The sequence below is a fragment of the Neofelis nebulosa genome, chromosome 5 (genome assembly GCF_028018385.1).
Source record: "Neofelis nebulosa isolate mNeoNeb1 chromosome 5, mNeoNeb1.pri, whole genome shotgun sequence".
Taxonomy (NCBI): domain Eukaryota; kingdom Metazoa; phylum Chordata; class Mammalia; order Carnivora; family Felidae; genus Neofelis; species Neofelis nebulosa.
Window position 1 is genome coordinate 141,201,250 of NC_080786.1, and position 16,058 is coordinate 141,217,307.

General features: G+C 38.6%; 1 pseudogene; it reads right to left on the reverse strand.

Moving 5' to 3' along the window:
* Positions 1–13,357: 13,357 nt before the first annotated feature.
* On the reverse strand, positions 13,358–13,739 carry LOC131512735 (ribosomal biogenesis factor-like; annotated as a pseudogene).
* Positions 13,740–16,058: the final 2,319 nt, after the last annotated feature.

Consider the following 16,058-nt stretch of genomic DNA (forward strand, 5'->3'; position numbering starts at 1 on the left):
GAACCATGTAGTACTTTATGAAAACTTACTAAAGCAGCTAACCTGCTTGAGACTCGGGTTATTCTCATGCTGGCAAAGTACATCTTTCCCTTTTTTCTATTCACTGTGACTAGAGCTGATAATTGAATGCTGAAATTTATTTCTCTTGTGGACTGGAATGTACAGGTAGTGCTTTGGCTGGGATTAAGTGCTGTGTGCTGCCTTGCCAAGCACTGAACCCAATGAACTGCGTATTTCTGTAAGCTATTTACAGTGAGTTTGGAATTTCATAAGGCTAGAAGACTGTGCACCAGAGTCTAATCATTTATCTTCTTTTTACATGAACTTTTTAGTGTCCAGGGGATCTTCGTGCTTTTAGAAGGATATGAGGCATGTAACTTTGGTTTGGTTGAAGAAATTTGTCATTTTCACACTGTACCTTATAGCGAAAATGCTCTTCTAACCATGGAACAGAATTTGCCATGATTACAGTCCAATTGTCAAGTTTGAAAGAAATGCCATCTCATCAGAAAGGTCTTTACAGACTATCCTATGAAATAGCTACTCTCCCACTGTTATTCTCTAGCTCACTCTCGGTAGTTTTTCTCATACAGCTACTGATGTGGTTTGAAGTGTTGGGGTTTGGAGCTGATGGACCAGAAATAGTTCTTGAGGCATCTTTGGTGCAAAACGTTGGTTTTATTAAAGCATGGGGATAGGAGGTATGTGTGTGGGTGATTTGCATTATCAGATTAAGTGAAGACAGATGAAAAGATGACAACAAGAAAACCATGGGCAAACCCAGTCATCTTTTTTTCTCAAGGGGGAAAACACACACACACACACACACACACACACACACACACACACACATCAAGAATACCTTGCCATTGTTCAGAGCTTATCTATTTAGGTCCTAGTGTCTCTTACTTAAGAAGGCAGGTAAGTGTTCAGAAGCAATTTTTGCTTAGTCTTAATCGTATGGGGATTGCTGAAATTTTCTGGTTAACGGTACCCAAATAATATCAGGTGCTTGGTGAGGGCTCAAAGACACCTCACAGGAGGGTTGGGAAGAAGCCTGCCCAACAGCCCTTGGCAAACTGAAACTGTTGTTCTGCCCATTTTTTCCCTTAAATTTCCACTTTTTGAACTAATTTGTCTCTTTTGGTCCCAATTTTTTATTTCTGGCCAGAACTCGTGAACTGAGTAGAAACACTTCCATTCTTTCTGCCTGTCAGAGAACCTCCTGAGCCCATGAAGGCCTGGCTTAGTTTGTTAGGGCTGCCAAAACAAAATACCACAAGCTGGGTGGCTTAAGTAGAGAAATTACTTTTTCACAGTTCTGGAGGCCAGACGTTTGATCACAACGTCTGCAAGTTTGGCTTCTTCCGAGGGCCGTGAGGGAAGAATCTGTTCCATGCCTCTCTCCTTGACCTGTAGATGGCTATCCTCTCCCTGTATCTTTACATCATCTTCCCTCTGTTCATGTCTGTATCCAAATTCCTCTTCTTATAAGGACACCAGTCAGATTGAATTGGAGCCACTCTAAGGACTTCATCTTAACTTAATTAATCTTTAAAGGCTCTATCTTTAAATACAGTTATATTATGAGGTAGCGGGGTCAGGGCTTAATTATATGAATTTGGAGGGGTGCAAATCAACCCATGGCAACCTGTCTCCAGCAGAGGCTGACCCTCTTGATAATCCTAAACAAGTTTTGTAATAGAATAAAGGCCATGGCCCATCAGCATGAGGAATTTTCCTAAGCCAGTGGGTCTGGGCTAAGACTCTTAAGACTGACATGTCTGTAGAGATGAGATTTTCTCAAATCCCTGTTGAGTTTGCCAAATCTGCATACTTTGTCTTTTCCATTGACTGGCTTCTGAATATATGTTCCAGCTTTCTTATAGCTTAGTCTGCATGGTGCTAACTGGATATACTGCTTAACTCTTAACAAATTTCTCTCCTTGTGGTGGAGGCTCTCACCTTAGGTTAAGCACCAGAATCAGTAGAGAGCTACTTCAGAAAAAAGGAAAAAGAAAAGGTGTATTTTTATTAAATTCTAAGGCATATCTCTCATTAAATACCAAGGTCCCCAGTACTACCAAGGATTGACCGAGGTCTTACACTTGCATCGAAGAGTGACCAGACCTGCCACTTACGTGGTAACAAACAGCACCGCCTTCCAGAAACTTGCTGTTTGTACACCATTGTACAATGCTCACATGCTAATTAAATACTAACAACTAATTGAGTCTTACTTTATCAACTGTTTATGCAATAATAAACAATAATAATGGTAATACCATTTATTTAGTTTTTACTAAATGTCAATCATAACTCTATAAGGTAGACTGTACTTCAATCCTTCTTTTTCAGATAAGAAAACTAAGTCTTAAGATGTCAGAATAGATTATTTACTATACAACTAGCACATAGTTAACATAGTCTTTGAATTTGGGTGTGCCTGAAATTTAAGCACACTTTGCTCTATAGTTAATTATTCTCCCCTAGCTTGCATCTGCAACCAAGTGGTCTCTCCTAACTCAGGTAGGCTAGTTTCTGGCATCTTTCCTGATCTTGCCAGACCATTTGGAATCCCAGCATGTCTTGAGGAAGATGCATCCATGATAGGACCCAGCTACTGGCTACTATAAAATGTATAGCCTTCAGCTTCTGCTAATTTCCTTTATGGTCTTGAATCTGGTTTGCTATTTGCCTTGTACTTTCCATTTTAAAGGCCATCTTCCAAAACACCACCAAAATTGTCAAGGGGACTAAAATTTTCATTTGCAAAATAATCAATGAGTATCTTGTGCTATCATCTAAAATGCTCCCAATAGTCACCAGTTCGGGAAATCTGCCTCTTAATGCAGATGTGGTATATGCGGCAGACATCTGCCCGGTTTCAATATTGGTGATGGAAAAGCCTTTTTAAGTTTACATCTCATAATATCCTATTGCAGGAAAATGCTTCTTAGCAGTTTTCATAGAAGCTGGTCTTTTGCACAACAATAAAAGGCCATTCTCCATTTCTTTGCAGCTATTTAGCAAATTAAAATTCTCTTCTCAAGTTTGAGAGGACAAAAGAGTAGTTAAGGATATTTGGTTTGAGATAATTACTTACACTGTTCATGAAAGCCAAAGTTGTTTCTTACAATGTAATAACCACTGCATTTTAAATAAGTAACAAGATGAGTCTCATCCTATGCATAGATAAACAGTTGTATGAAAATCAAAAAATTTTAAATGGAATTGCATTTTAAATATATAATTTCCATGAATTACTTATAGGATTTTTTTAATAGTAGAATGTTTGTTTTGTATAAACAGTTGCTCAATATTCACTAATGTGAATTCAGTTACTTAATTATGGTAGCGAATTTGTTTTTAAAAAGAACATATGTAGTACACAGTACACGTACAGAGCACATATACAGTATGCATATTTGTAACAGTTTGAGAAAGAAAAGAAACAATGCATATTTGTAAGACATTGATATTTCTAAAATTGTAAGTATAATGTTTGACATTTGAAAAGTAAATGTATTAAATTATAGGAAATAATATATTATTCTGGTCTAAGGTGGGCAAAATTAGCAACCATAAAAGAAGAAAGCAGAAAACAGGGCTTCTTGATTTAGTTAAGGACCAATTTTATACTTTTAGTGCAACATTTCTATGTTTGCTTGTTTAACTTGTTTCTCAGGAAGTTTTACCTGAAGAATTTTGTCCTCTGTCACATGCCATCCTATTCCATAGATGTTCCTGTTGAAGTAACTTCCAAGTCTTTCCTTAGGCAGTGAGCTAAGAGTTAAGTGCCATACTCCCCTTTATAATGGACTCAAACCAATTTTCTCTTATGAACTAAAACTTTGAATACTATATCCTGCTAATAGGGTTCCTATTATTTAAATAAATGAGGAGGTGATGAGTAAATATATTCTTGTTACCACAGTCAATCTCTCCTTTTAAATTATTAAATGAGTCCGATTATAATGGTCAAATCAGATTGAAAAAATCAAAACTTTTTACATCTGGAAAACATGAAGCAAACATACACTTTTATTGTTATTAACTGGATAGAGGTTACACATGATATTATCTTAATTTTACTATAATGGGGAGTTGCATTCGTTTAAAAATTTTTTTTAACGTTTATTTATTTTTGAGACAGAGAGAGACAGAGCATGAACGGGGGAGGGGCAGAGAGATTGGGAGACACAGAATCGGAAGCAGGCTCCAGGCTCTGAGCCATCAGCCCAGAGCCCGACGCGGGGCTCGAACTCACAGACCGCGAGATGGTGACCTGAGCTGAAGTCGGACGCCCAACCGACTGAGCCACCCAGGCGCCCCGCATTCATTTTAATCCATACACATTGTAGTGGAATGGTGCCCCCTCAAAAGATATGTCCATATCCTAATACTTAGAACCTGTGAATATGACCTTATTTGGAGAAAGGGTCTTGGAAGATGTAATGAGGTTAAAGGTCGTTAGGTAAGATCATTCTAAGTTGTCTGGGTGAGCCTAAATCCAATGACAAGTGTTCTTGTGGCAGAAGAAAATACACAGAGACCCAGAGAAGGCCAGTGGAAGACAGAAGCAGAGATGGGAGTGACACAGGCCACAAGTCAAGGACATTTACAGCCACCGGAAGCTAGAAGAGACAAGGCACACTTCTCCCCTGGAGACTTTTGAGGAAGTGCAACCCTACTGACATCTTGATTTTGGACTTCTGGTCTCTAGAACTGTGAGGAAATACATCTCTGCTGTTTTATTATGGCAGCTCAAGAAATCAACACACACATCATACAGGCAGAGCACAATATGCTGAAGAAAACAAATGACCCATTGTTGTTGATGGTTCATGCTGGGTAAGAGGGAAGAACACAAGCCATCAGGAATGTTCATCTCATGCTCTCTACTGAAAGAAGAACTCAGATAAGTCAGCTCAGATAAGAACTCAGATCCGACTTCAGCTCAGGTCATGATCTCACGGTCCGTGAGTTCGAGCCCCGCGTCAGGCTCTGTGCTGACAGCCCAGAGCCTGGAGCCTGCTTCTGATTCTGTGTCTCCCTCCTCTCTGCCCCTCGCCTGCTCATGCTCTGTCTCTCTCTGTCTCAAAAATAAATAAAAACATTAAAAAAAATTTTTTTTAATTTAAACTAATTTTATAAAAACACAGGTTGTCATTTTATTGAGTCATTTTGTTCATGATTATATCCATAAAAATCATTCATGTTAATTGTATTAAGCAATAGTTCTTTTTCTTTTTTAACTCCTAGGCGAGTGAATAGTTCCCAAAAATATTGATTTATTCTACTATTAATGAACATTTGGATTGTTAGTTTTTGGTGATCATGAAGAAAGTTGTTAAGAATTCTTGTCTTATTTTTTAGTAGACATACTCACTCGTTTTTCTTGGAAATATATGTAAGAGTGGAATTATTGGCCATAGTAGGCATGTATTTAGTTTCAATAGTTACTATCAAGTACCATTCCAAAGTTATTATATCAATTTATACTCCCACCGTCAGTGTATGAGAATTTCACTTGTTTTATATCCTTGCCGATACTTAGAATTATTAGCCTTTTTAGTTTTTGCCATTTAGGTAGGCAGTTACAGGGATTTTATTTTGGATTTTAATTTGCACTTCCCTATTGGGTAATGATGTTGAGCATCTTTTGATGTGCTTATCGGCTATGTTGATAGCCTCTTTCATAAAATGCCTTTTTAAGGCTTTTGCTCATTATTTTTTTCCTTTTTTTTAATTGAAAATACCTTTCTATTTTTACTTGGGCAATCACGAGCAGAAATAGTCACTCCTTCATGGTCAGAATTTAACTTTTCTGTGCATCGATTTGTTCTCAGAGAGCTTTAAATCTTGACGCATAATGTGTTCATCTTTGTATACATTGTAGATTTTGACTCTGGTTCTTCAGTTTTTCTATCTTAATTGTAGTCCCCCAAATAATTTTTGATTATAAAGCCATTGTTATGTCATCTGTTATCAGAATGCACAATCTTTTGGATACATACATAAGTTATATATCTCTATAGATTCATTGTTTATCAAATATCAGTTCACATTAATACAATTACTATATTATTAATATTATAGGAACATCTATAGTAATATGTTAACATGTAATATTAATTAATGTGTATGGTAATAATATTAATGATAGTGATTAATGAGAGAATAAATGATTTATATGAAGTTGAATACCCAAGATTAGTGTTGGAGCGTCCCAACTACTCAGATTTATATTTTTCATTCAGCTGTATTTTGTGATCTCTGTAGAGACTGTTCTATATTTTTCTCTCAAGTTGTTCTTGGTTTATTTTCTTAACACATCATAAATGCTATTATCGAATAAAACCATTGTAAGTGATAAGAAAATAAACTGGTTTTGGTTGTTAGAATATCATGGTGTGTATCTTTGCCCTGGGGCAACAGACGTATCTACTGGATAAAATAATGTGTTTAGAACATTTAGTATTATATATTATGAAAAATAAATCCCTGAGGAATAAATAATTTGCTTTTAATATTAAAATGCTTTATCATCCTAATTTTAAAAAGTTGATACTAAAAACCTAAAGCTAAGATTTACTTAGCTTCTGGATTTTTTTGTGTTGTTTTGTTGTTTTAACGGGGAGAGGAAGAGAAATTGCCTAATGTTGGGTTGAAGCATATGGCCTTATCTAAGGAACAGTCATAAGGTTTTAACAGAAAGTATAGAACATTAAAATAGGATTTTAGGTGCTACTTTCTTGGGCTTGGATCGAGGACAGAACAATTGCACAGTGGTTTTATGAGCATTCCTGATGTGTAATATTTATTTTTATTTGCTCTTCATTTATATTTAGTGCATGTTGTAAAACTGCGTAAGGCTATCAAGTAACTTTAGAAGTTATAATGGGAAACACTCTTAATGAGGATTTTTTTTTAAGATTCACTTCGAAGTGCATTAAAGACATATTCAGCTGAGTAGAGCAGCCTCTATGCATCATAGATTTAATTCATACCCATAAAACCTTGCCATGTGCTTGCAGAAATAATACAAAGATCAATAACCTGAAAGGAGCTGGAGGAATGAAAATACATGGTGGATGAGGCTCCTTTTGTATGAGACAAGAGAAGGAATATTTAAAGCTTAGTGGCAGATTAATATGGCCTGCTTTACATTTGCCTACTGTATTACTAGCAAGTTGCATCTGTTTCCAGAATTTTAATCAAAGCCACTGAAGGAGAAAGTGGGCATTCAGAAAAATGAACTTGGTGGAGGACTAGAGACCTTCAGCAAAAACAGTATATCTTCAATGGCCTGTTATCTCTCTTTCTAAAGATCTCATCGTTGAGTTTGGTTGGACAACTACATACATAGCCTGTGAAGTTCTGGTAAATAATGATCACATCATGATACCAAGAAAATTGCCTTTGTTTTTGCCTTTAAAAATGGTGGGATATAAAACAAGAGAACAACTGGTTCTTGATATGCTTGGCATTTTAAGAGTACATAGTGGAAATCACTACGGGCATTCAAACGTAACGTATGGGCCTCATGGATATTTGCATGTGAAATGTTAAAAAAAAGGATGATTTTGAGGTCTTGAGGGCAGTAGTTGTTCCCACTGGTGTTGTGGGCTGAGGACGGTCGGTCTGGCTGCTGTGTGAGCGCCCTTCACCTTAATCACAGCTCCATGTGTCCTTTCCAGAGCTTTGCAGGAGATGTTAGAGGCATCAAGAGGGATGAGAAGATAAAGCAGCACCTTTCTTTGGTCAAGGCTAAACAGCAGGGGCAAACTGAAATGCCCACAGGGACTGGGCAGGCTGAGTTTAACTACTCAAATGGAGTGACAGAAAGCAAATAGCAGACCTCAGAGTTAAGAAGCAGTTGTGATCATGGGAAACTAAGCTCATGCTTAGTTAAAAGGGACAACTATTACCCAACTCCAGTCAATTGCATGAAGGTCTACGGTTGCAGTGTGATAACTGTATTTTGGAGTTAGAATCACCATGACTTTCCCTATAGATAAATTAGGACTGAATTCATGAAACCTCAGGGGGTTTTGTTCTTGTTAAAAAATATTATTGCTTTATTGATCAATCATCTGGGTAAAATAGCCACAGTTTTCAGTGTGGTAAACGTGCTGTCAAACTTGAGATCATAAAGCTAATGTTTTTCATTAATGTCACAGCCTTGGTTTGAATGTATTGCTTTGGAAAACACTAACTGAAGAAGTACCTACTATGAGTCACGTAACTGGAAGAGTTATAAAGAAGAAGAATATGTATTACCCATCTTCACAGTCTAGCAAAGGCTCGGCTGGATACAATTTAAATGCAGTCAGAAAATAAAGGTTATGTAATATAACATGTTACACTCAATGATAAATTGTTTTATACTTCCAACAAACTGATTTCAATATTTATTCTGGTTTCTGACTATGTAACAATTCTAAGCAACTGAGTATATTTTCTCTTATTTGTAACCTTTGAATTTCTAATTTCTTCTGTACTGTCATTATGAAATTATAATACTGACTCCATTTATCCACAGTGCTGGAATGCTTACTTATTGAAAAGCCTTTGGATTAGAAGGAGATTGCATTAGCACTTTCAGGGAAAGTATAGACACATTTTTTTGTTGTGTAAGATAAACAAAAAAAGATTTCAGGAGCTAAATGTACTCATTTTTCATACTTTTTTCAGTCATTGCCTTTCCCTGACTCTGAAGTGAGTAGAAATGAACATCTCTGATTTCTGGTCTTGAAACCAGTTCTGACTAGGGTGGGGAGTAAGTTGGCAGTTTTAGTAACACCAGGGTGCTGTAGTGTAATATAGTTATTATAGACACTATTCTGGTCATCTTTGTGCTTGGATAACCTGTGCATCCCTCTTTTGAGGGTTAGGTAGCCCAGATCGAGGGTTAGGTTTGCATCTCTGTATCTTTAGTGCTTCTGTCTCCTGTAGTGTCTGGAACCCAACCCTGTGAGGCCAAGGCCCTGACGTTTCATTCATGATGCTATATTAGCCTTCCTATACTACTAGCTACTTGACTTTCGTCCCTCGCTGAACATTATTGGGAACCAGCGTTGTCGCTGATGCCCCCCTCGGTCCGTCCCATCTTTTGGATTGAACCTTCTTGAGAAGTCATACCTGTGTGAAATAGGCCGACTTCTCTGCATGACCCTGAACAAAGTACATTAATTGTTTTCTTATGTCTACAACGAGTTGAATATTCAGTCATCTCAAATGTGGACTTCTCCTCTTCTCCTGTCCAGGTAATGGTGAGGTCCTTGTGTTTTGTGGTGGAGTCTGAGGTTCAGCAATATTTGCATAACCAGTCTGGAGTTTTTAAAGTTCTTTAGTACCATAATTTGAATCACAGAACTACTAGTCAGGTGTTCCTTCCAGAACATCATGCAGTCTCACTTCCACAGGACTGTATTAGAGAAATGAGCAGTATCACAAGGTCGAAATTATCTGGCAAGGCATTTTTTTTCCTTTGCTTATATCAAAATGGTCTCTAGCCGTGGAATATGCACCTATAGAAATTATTTTGGATTTTTATTTTATTTTTTAAAATGTTTATTTATGTATTTTGAGAGAGAGAAAGAGTGCGCACAAGCAGGAAAGGGGCAGAGAAAGAGGGAGAGAGAGAATCCCAAGCAGGCTCACACTGTCAGCATGGAGCCTGATGTGGGGCTTAATCTCACAAACAGTGAGATCATGACCTGGGCCAAAATCAAGCGTCGGATGCTTCACCTACTGAGCCAGCCAGGTGCCCCTAATTTCAGATTTTTAAAAATGGTAGATATGAGTTCTGGTTTTAATTGCCTCCTTGGCAGTAGACTATTTCCACTGGGAAAACCTGAAGTCAATACCCATTTGCTGCATGTATCACCATTTTGGAGCTTGTCAGTATTTTGCACGCTGGAGGAGTTATAGTAGGACCCACATTTCTTATTTCCTTTTGTTCCTTTTCACACAACACCTAGGTTTCCTAACGGGATGACCATTAAAGGCTCTGAAGCGTGAATTGAATTTTTACAAATTTTTATTACATCTTTCACTGAGAAGGGAAAAAAATGGAAAGTATAAAAAATAGGTAGTTTTGCCTTGAGTTAAAATTTGGGGGGCCTTAGCCTTGTACCACTGCTCTTGGCTATTTTCAATAATCTGTAGTAAGACTGATTGGGAAGTGAGCCCTTCTCGGGCACACATGGGGAGTTATTGGAGTGATTAACTAGAGGCATTTTCCTTGGATCTTGTTCTTGGCTCCAGTCCACCATCCACTGTGTTGTGAACATACATCAACTTGCTGTAGCTAGGCAGCTGTGAAATGCAGCGTGGTATCTACTCTGCTGAGGAAAAAAAATCATTTTCAAATTTCTTGTTTTATATTCTTATGACTTTTGGACCCAAACATTGTACACTCCCTGGAACTTACAGCTTCTCAGTTTCAGTTGCAGACTTGGGTGATCTCTTTCCTGTGCACCCAATTATGTTCTACATTCTGAAGATTATTGAGTGTACTACCAACTGGTCTTTAATATACATCCTTCGAATCCTGTTTTTGCTTGAATAATGCCATCTCTGTCTTCAGCATGTATCAATGACTGGAATAATAAAAGATGTCTGCTTTAAAAATAAGTTATATTCGAAAGGTGCTTGATGCTGTGCATATACTATGAGCTGCCATTTTAAGAACGTGGTACCTTATGTGCACATAAGTGACAATTTGTGAAACTAGATTTATTAGTCAGGCTAGGATGGATTATGCTGTGGTAACAAGTTAGCCCTGAAATCCAGTTTAAGACATGCAACAAAGGTTAAGGACGACAAGGGTTTTATGTAATAGTTACACAAAGACTGTTAAGGTTCAGGCAATTCTCCAGGGTAGTTTCTCTCTGTGTGATGACTCAGAAAGCCAGGCCATTGGCTTCTTGTAGCACGTCCATTTCAACACATGACTTCCGTAGTTGCTTCTTAAAGGGAAGACAGGCTCTTGAAGGCCACGGTCTGGAAATGACCTGCAGTACTTACACTTAAATTTCATTGCTTAGAACAGGGTTTCTCCACTTTGACTTTTGGCATTTGGGGCTGAATAGTTGTTTGTTGTTGGGGGGCTGTGCTGTGCTTGGTAGGATCCCAGCATCCCTGGGCTCTTCACCCTAGATGCCAATAAGCACGACTGTGGCTGTGATAACCAAAGGTATCTCCAGACATTATTAAATGTTCCCTGGTGGTTGGGGGAGGTTGGGAAGAAAATTGCTCTTGTTTCAAAACCACTGAACTGGGGCTAGTCCTTTAGCTGTAACTGCGGGACTACTGGGGGGAAAGAGGTCATCTGGTTTTTATAGGAAGGAAGAGAAGCAGGTACAGCTATGCACTAGTAGTCTGTAATACATGAGCTAACAGAAATAGAGAAGTTTCATCCTTTTACTATATATCTAGACGTATGTGAAAATGTTGATGTATTTTAATTTTAACCTAAAACCAACAATATTGCACATCCAAAGTAAATTTAACAATTCTTAAGAGCTAATTAAATTGATTAAGCTGTAAAAAGAAGCATTTATAGTGAAAATACATTGAAAGAATTATTAAAAAAATTTTTTTAATGTTTGTTTATTTTTTACATTTTTTTTTAACGTTTATTTATTTTGGAGACAGAGAGAGACAGAGCATGAACGGGGCGGGGGGGTCAGAGAGAGAGGGAGACACAGAATCTGAAGCAGGCTCCAGGCTCTGAGCTGTCAGCACAGAGCCTGACGCGGGGTTCAAACTCACCAGCTGTGAGATCATGACCTGAGCCGAAGTCAGACATTTAACGGACTGAGCCACTCAGGCGCCCCCATTGAAAGAATTATTAAAGGAAGTGAAAATTATAAGTATTGTATTTGACGACGAGAGGCTTAAAACAAACACTAGCTATGATGTAAATATGAGTGTTAGAACAAATTAAGGTGGCCATGAAAACTTATCTAGGAGCATATGTTTAATGTTGAAAATAATTTTTTATTAGACATTGAAATAGTCATTTCTGAAATAGACTAGCTTAATGTATACTTGTCACACATGTTGACTTTGGTAATTTGCTGTATAAATGTGATGCTAAATTGTATGTATTAGTCATGGAATAAACAGTGTTAGTCATGGGGTAATTAGAATGCTTCTAGTCACAGGTATAGAAACCTGGTGGAACTGTCTCCTGGGAGAGAGAGAGATATAGAAAGAGATATAGAGACAGAGGAGAGAGAGACAGAAAGACAGATACAGATTTATTAGAAGGAGGTTTTGTTGTACAATAACAAAGGTTTTGTGTGTCGTTCATGTTACCTTCTGGTGTGGCTGCGTTCTCTATACCTTCCCGTTCCGGGACCTGGGCTGAAAGGTCTCCTGTCTCCAGCCCCTGTCTCAGTCTTGTGGAAGAAGAAAAAAATAATCATACAACCAGTTTCCGTGTGGCTGTATCATAAATTTCCTCTGCTGGTATTTTATCATTTTAAGCAAGCCACATGGCCAATCCTCCCCCAAAGAGATATTCTGCATGTGACATGACCATAGGAGGACCCAGAGCCTTTTCCCAGAGAGGGCAACAGATCACTGTGAACAATAGTAGAATCTACCACAGATATTGAGACGTATCACTGAAGATGGGGGCAGACATCGAATTGGGGGCACATCTGTGACCACCTATGCTTCTTTCTGTTTTAGCTGCATTCTTTCCAACTATTGAAAGTAGGAGGAAGTCTACAGCAGTCCTAGGTATACCTTCCCCCAATTAGCAACAAAAAGCAGAAGGACAGGGCTTAGTTTTGAATAACCTTGAAGGACCAATTTGTGAGAAGGAGTTCTTGCTTTACCGCAAGATGACTGATGGGCCATATCCATGTGTCCGCTCTATGTGGTTGAAAGAAAAGGACTGAGACTTCAACCTTCAAAGTCATATCTTGAGTGAGGAGGTGTGTTTTCCTAAAGGAGGTCAGGGAATGCTGTTGGCAGAAGCAGGTAAAGGTGTTGGGAAGACCGGAAAATACATCCACTGTGTATAGACATGATGTCATCACTGAAGTATAGGCCAGAGTATAAAGAAACAAGATAAAAAATGAATTTTCATCTTTTTCAAACTTCTGCTCCCCTAGTCTCATAGTTACAAAAAATTTACCCTAACCAAGGGGTAAAGGTTGTAGAAGAGCTCCAACATCAGTTGGGGGAAAACATAATTCCCCCGATGCTCCTTATAAATTTTCGAGTAGGGATCCAGAACAATAAAAGCTTCTTACTCCATTAAAGTAATATTGTTAACTGACAAAGAAGATAAACTTGCTTTACTCTTGTTCCCAATTATTACTGATTTTTTTTTTTTTGTATAAAACATTTAATGTATTGGTCTTCTTGGGGTATTTGATGTATCACCGGTGTCTTACAATTGAGCCATCAATCTTGTCGCTTCATCAACATTAACTGATTCGTTTTCACGACACTGCTGAGGAATCAGCTGTTTCTGCAGAGGTTCAAGGGAGAGTCCTTTGGAGCAATGTGCAAGTTCCTTTTGTGTATCTACAAAAGCTTTATTCACTCTGTTAACGTTTTCATCATTCACAATGTTTATCTTCTTAAGATTAGTGGTAACCGGTTTTGCTTTGTTTTTAGTCTTAACGTTTTTTTTGGCTGGCTATGTGAAATACATTTCTGGACCTCTGTCCTCTTACTTTGCTCTTGGCCATGGTCTTCGATAACCTCGTGCAGCACGTCAAACTCCAAGCGATGTCATCTGCACGCCTACTGATGTTTTTAAGAAACTCTTCCGATGTACTGAGATGCCTTAACGTAAAGAGTTGAAATAAAGATCGACGAACCAAGTTATATAGTATGGCCATTCCTAAACACGCTGGAGATAAAGAGGATCTCAGATTATAGTCATTGGCTTTGAAGTGTTCGCAGGTTAGATGTGGAGATGGAAACATTCACGCGAAGAGATAAGAGCTCAAGGTTCCGTCTGACAAACACCAGAAGGATAGAGACGATGAGCTTTTCACAGCCAGAGCTGTTTCAGTCATTGGCCAAGGTAGCGTAGGAAAATGAGAACCCTGAGTTCACAGGTACAGGCTCCATTGCCAGGGAACGTATCTGTCTAGGCAGGCAGATGGACTGTGGTGGCAGAAGGATGTGGCAACAGGTTCTGAAATTTTAACGTTTCATATTAGGGCATTGGTTCTTGTCCCAGGGTGCTTGGGCCCCCTAGAGAACATTTGGTGACGTCTGGAGATAATTTTAGTTGTCATACCAAAATGGATGGTGGCGCTTCTGGTATCTAGTGGGTAGACACCCCAGATGCACATCCTACAATGCGCTGGACAGCCCTTCACAACAAAGAATGATCCAGCCTAAAATATTCGTAGTGTTAAAGTCGGGACACCTTGCATTAGGAAGTCCTGTGGAGATGAGACAGATCTGGACTAGGGTAAAATGTAAATAAATGAAGAAATGTATGTCAGAGTCTTCATAAAGAATGAACCCAGGGGAGTATGTGCTTGATTGGTTAGAGCCCACAGAAAGCTTGTCTTGGATCTGCTTATCTTCATTTCTTGCATTTCAATTTGGAACCATGAGTACCTTTCCTTGACAGAATCCTAACAAGTCTATTCAAGTTGGAAGGAACCTTAAAAGTAATCTAGATCCTGGGTCAGGAACTCTGATGTCTTCAGTGGCCAGACTGTGTGACTCAGGCAAGGTGTAAAGTCCAAGAGGGGTCCTGTTAGCTTACAGGACTTAAAAGACACAACACCCTAGTAACAATGAGCATACCTACCACTCAGATCTTGGTTTCTTTCTTTCTTTCTTTTTTTTTTTTTTTCGTTTATTTTGAGAGACAGAGGGAGAGAGCTTGAGCAAGGGGAAGGGGAGGGAAAGCGAGAATCCCAAGAAAGTTCCACACTGTCAATGCAGAGCCTGAGGCAGGGCTTTGTCCTATGAACCAGGAGATAATGACCTGAGCCAAAATCAAGAGCCAGTAGCTTAATTGACTGAGCCACTTAGACAACCCCAGATCTTGGTGTCTTTTTTCTTTTCTTTTCTTTTCTTTTCTTTTCTTTTCTTTTCTTTTCTTTTCTTTTCTTTTTTTAAAATATAATTTTATTGTCAAGTTAGCTAACATACGGTGTATACAGTGTGCTCTTGGCTTCAGGGGTAGAGTCCTGTGATTCATTGTTTACATACAACATCCAGTGCTCATCCCAACAAGTGCCCTCCTCAATGCCCATCACCTATTTCCCCCTCTCCCCCAAGCCCCCATCAATCCTCATTTTCTCTGTATTTAAGAGTCTCTTATGGTTTGCCTCCCTCTGTTTGAAACTATTTTTTCCCTCCCCTTCCCCCATGGTCTTCTGTTAAGTTTCTCAAGTTCACATATGAGTGAAAACATGTATCTGTCTTTCTCTGACTTACTTATTTCACTCAGCATAATACCCTCCAGTTCCATCCACGTTATTACAAATGGCAGGATCTCATTCTTTCTCATTGCCAAGTAATATTCCATTGTGTATATAAACCACATCTTCTTTAGCCATTCATCAGTTGATGGGTATTTAGGCTCTTTCTACAACTTGGCTATTGTTGAAAGCGCTGCTATAAAAATTGGGGTACGTGTGCCCCTATGCATCAGCACTCCTGTATCCCTTGGGTAAATTCCTAGCAGTGCTATTGCTGGGTTGTAGGGTAGTCCTATTTTTAATTTTTTGAGGAATCTCCATACTGTTTTCCAGAGCAGCTGCACCAGTTTGCATTCCCACCAAAAGTGCAAGAGGGTCCCCGTTTCTCCACATCCTCACCTACACCTGTTGTTTCCTGCGTTGTTAATGTTAGCCACTCTGACCAGTGGGAGGAGATCTTGGTTTCTAATACTATTCTCCAGTAAAGGGAACCAGGGCCCTTGGAGAACTGGATGATTCTAGGACTGGCACAGGAGATCTAAAACATGAGTCATGAGCATCTTTTAGTATCAGAAAGCAATAAAGTGCTAAAAAAATAAAAAAAATAAAAACTATATTGAGGGGGATGTG